This window comes from Echinops telfairi, unplaced genomic scaffold (assembly GCF_000313985.2).
Source record: "Echinops telfairi isolate 266 unplaced genomic scaffold, ASM31398v2 ScPeMD7_7468;HRSCAF=8506_0, whole genome shotgun sequence".
Lineage (NCBI taxonomy): Eukaryota > Metazoa > Chordata > Mammalia > Afrosoricida > Tenrecidae > Echinops > Echinops telfairi.
This window is the reverse complement of record NW_022111369.1, coordinates 64,778,423-64,781,861: the sequence shown is the minus strand read 5'-3', so window position 1 is coordinate 64,781,861 and position 3,439 is coordinate 64,778,423. Positions and strand designations below refer to the sequence as shown.

General features: G+C 53.7%; 1 protein-coding gene and 1 pseudogene across 1 annotated transcript in view; both read left to right on the top strand.

Annotated features, from left to right (window-relative positions):
• LOC123520979 (sec1 family domain-containing protein 2-like) overlaps nucleotides 1–3,439 on the top strand; it is a 36,472-nt gene that overhangs the window by 28,950 nt on the left and 4,083 nt on the right. The gene's annotated exons all lie outside the window — the stretch shown is intronic.
• On the top strand, nucleotides 1,707–2,805 carry LOC101641113 (annotated as a pseudogene).

The following is a 3,439-nucleotide window of genomic DNA, read 5'->3' as shown; positions in this document are numbered from 1 at the left end:
GTGTCACTATGAAGTAGAAGCCACGCCACACACCTAGCCACCAGCCCAGCCTCCCAGAGGGAAGGCACTTGCGCTGAAAGGTGACATGTCAGGATCAGCTAGTCAAAGGAAACCAGCAAAATCCCCCCACAGTTCATCCGGAAATGAATTGGTTCCCAACAAGAACAAGGACAGCATGCAAACCTGGAATCCAGAAACCACAGTCCCCCCGCAAGCTTCAACTCCTTCCCTGCGAGGCCTCTAGGAGCATTTTCAGACTGCTGGAGGACGTGCTCCCAGTAGGAAGTGGAGAGAGCCTTCTGTGCTGACCACAGGAACAGGGTCATAGAGGGCAGCATGCCCTACCCCATGCCTCAGACAGCCACCAGCACCACACTGCCCGGGGCCGCAGTGCCCATGGGCTTGACCCCAACCCTGTGACCTTGTTCACCTGCTGCCTGGTGGGCAGAGCGGTGCAGCTGGATGGAAACAGGCCAGGAGAAGCCTGTGGTTGTGGACAGAAAATGACCGGGAGCGACCTCCGAAAGTACAGGGAGACCTTGCCAGTCCTCTGCTGCCCATGGGCACACACATGTCACGCACACTCCCCCATGCGGCACTGCTTTTCTGCAGCTGAACCGTGAGGGGGAACGTGAGTTTGAAAACAAGCAGCAGTGGGCTCTGGAACACCCGGAGGCATACAATTCCAAACACAAATGTTCAAGGGTCCCCAAATCCTGACTCTTAACATGGCTGTACGTTCTTCTGAAACTGAATGGAAACCCAGGAAAGGGAGTCAGTGTGACATTAAAATATATATAGAATAAACGTGTTATAATGAAAAGTGAAAACTTCTGGTGTCAAAAACCGTGTGTGTGTGTGTGTATCAGAAGGGACAAAGGTGGCAAGATGATCTGTTCTCGTACATCTAGTTCTTTAAAAACCAGTTGCCATAGATTCTGACTCTCGCATGTCAGACTACACTTGTGCTCCACAGGGCTTTCTGTGGCTGATGTTTCAGTGGTAGATCACCAGGCCTTTCTTTGGCGGCACCTCTCAGGAGACTTGGACTCCTACCTCTAGCTGTGTAGTTATCAGCCGAGCACATGAATCGTTGGACCATGCAGGCTCTCCTCCAACCCTTTCCAAACCTAATCCACTCACCACCATTGAGTCAGTTCTGACCCAGCTCCCCTACAGGAAGCATCTGTTATCATACTGTGGTGGCTTGTGTGTTGTTGTGATGCTGGAAGCCACATCACTAATACTTCAAATCCCAGCAGCATCACCCAGGTTTCATCAGAGCTTCCAGACTGAGAAGAGACCATGAAGAAGGAATAGGCTGTCCACTTTAGAGCAACTAGTCACTGGAACCCAGTGGATGGCACTGAAACAGTGTCAGTTACTAAAATCCTCAAATGTAGAAGCAGGACACTGTCAGAGATCGTGCCAGAAGATGAGCCCCTCAGCTCTGTCGGAAGAGCTTCCGTCTCCAAGGAGCGTCAAGCGTAATGACGCAGAGGGAGGAAAGCCTTCTGGACCTTGGTTTCCTGATGGAGCAGGACTCAACATGAGAAGATACAGTCGCAAATATCAATTAATAATTGGACCCTGGAATTTACAAAGTATGAACCTAGGAAAGTTAGAAGTCATTAAAAATGAAATAGGACACGACTCGCTCGCTGCTGATTCCACCCACTGCCGCTCCTTCAGCCTCCAGGAAGGAACTTGCCACCATGCCCTCCCCATACCCAGCACTCACCCCAGAGCAGAAGAAGGAGCTGTCGGGCATTGCCCATCGCATTGTGGCTGCAGGCAAGGGCATCCTGGCTGCAGATGAGTCCACCAGAAGCATTGCCAAGCGACTGCAGTCCATTGGAACTGAGAACACCAAAGAGAACCGTCGCTTCTACCGCCAGCTGCTGCTGACCGCTGACGACCAGGTGAACCCCTGCATTGGGGGCATCATCCTCTTCCATGAGACTCTCTACCAGAAGGCAGATGACGGGCACCACTTTCCCCAACTTATCAAATCCAAGGGCGGGATTGTGGGCATCAAGGTCGACAAGGGTGTGGTGTCCCTGGCAGAAACAAACGGTGAGACCACCACCCAGGGCTGGACGGGCTGTCTGAGCGCTGTGCCCAGTACAAGAAAGATGGCGATGACTTTGCCAAGTGTCGCTGTGTGCTGAAGATTGGCGAACATACCCCTTCAGCCCTCGCCATCATGGAAAATGCCAACATGCTGGCCCGTTATGCCAGCATCTGCCAGCAGAATGGCATCATGCCCATTGTGGAGCCCAAGATCCTCCCCAATGGCGACCATGACCTGAAGCGCTGCCAGTATGTCCCTGAGAAGGTGCTGGCTGCCGTCTACAAGGCCCTGAGTGGCCACCACGTCTACCTGGAAGGCACCTGAAACCCAATATGGTCACCCCCGGCCATGCATACACACAGAAGTTTTCCCACAAGGAGATTGCCATGGCAACTGTCACTGCACTGCGCTGCACCATGCCCCCTGCTGTTACCGGGGTCACCTTCCTGTCTGGAGGCCAGAGCGAGGAGGAGGCATCCATCCACCTCAACGCCATCAACAAGTGCCCCCTGCTGAAGCCATGGGCCCTGACCTTCTCCTACCGGTGAGCCCTGCAGGCATCTGCCCTGAAGGCCTGGGGTGGCAAGAAGGAGAACCTGAAGGCAGCCCAGGAGGAGAACATCAAGCGAGCCCTGGCCAACAGCCTCGCCTGCCGAGGGAAGTACGCTCCAAGCGGCCGAGCTGGGGCTGCAGCCAGCGAGTCCTTCTACGTCTCTAACCACGCCTACTAAATGGAGGTGGTGTGAGGCTGCCCCTCAACACTCCAGACCCCTCGCCCCCTCCCATGCCCACCTCTTGATGGGAGGGCACCACCTGGGCTCCAGGCCACGTTTTCCTCTCACTCTTGCCACCTTTGTGACAGCGGTGTGCGGTGTTGTCTGTGTATGCCAACTCCATCGCCCTTTCCAGCTCACTGCCGATAAACAACGGTTTAATGGGGGGAAAGTGAAAAAGGATACATAAACTTTGATACTCTGGGTGTCGGTGAGCCAAAGTGGACCGGTGTTGGCCATTTTGAACCAGAAAATTATATGGCTTGTGCCGGGAAGGACACCAGCGCGGGGACTGGCTTTGCGTTCGTCTTCCAAAAGGGTACTTTGGACATGTTGTCAGGAGAGATCAGTCTCTGGAGAAGGACATCATGCTGTTGGTAAAATAGAGCAGCAGCTGAACAGAAGAGACCCTCGATGAGATGGACTGACAGTGGCTGCGACCAGGAGCTCCAACAAGAACTATTGTGAGGCTGGCCCAGGACTGGGCAGTGTTTCATTAGATCGTGCACACATAGGTCACTATGAGGTGGAGCTGACTCTTTGGCACCTAACAACAACAGTGAACCCTACAGGAAAGTATAGAACAGCCTCC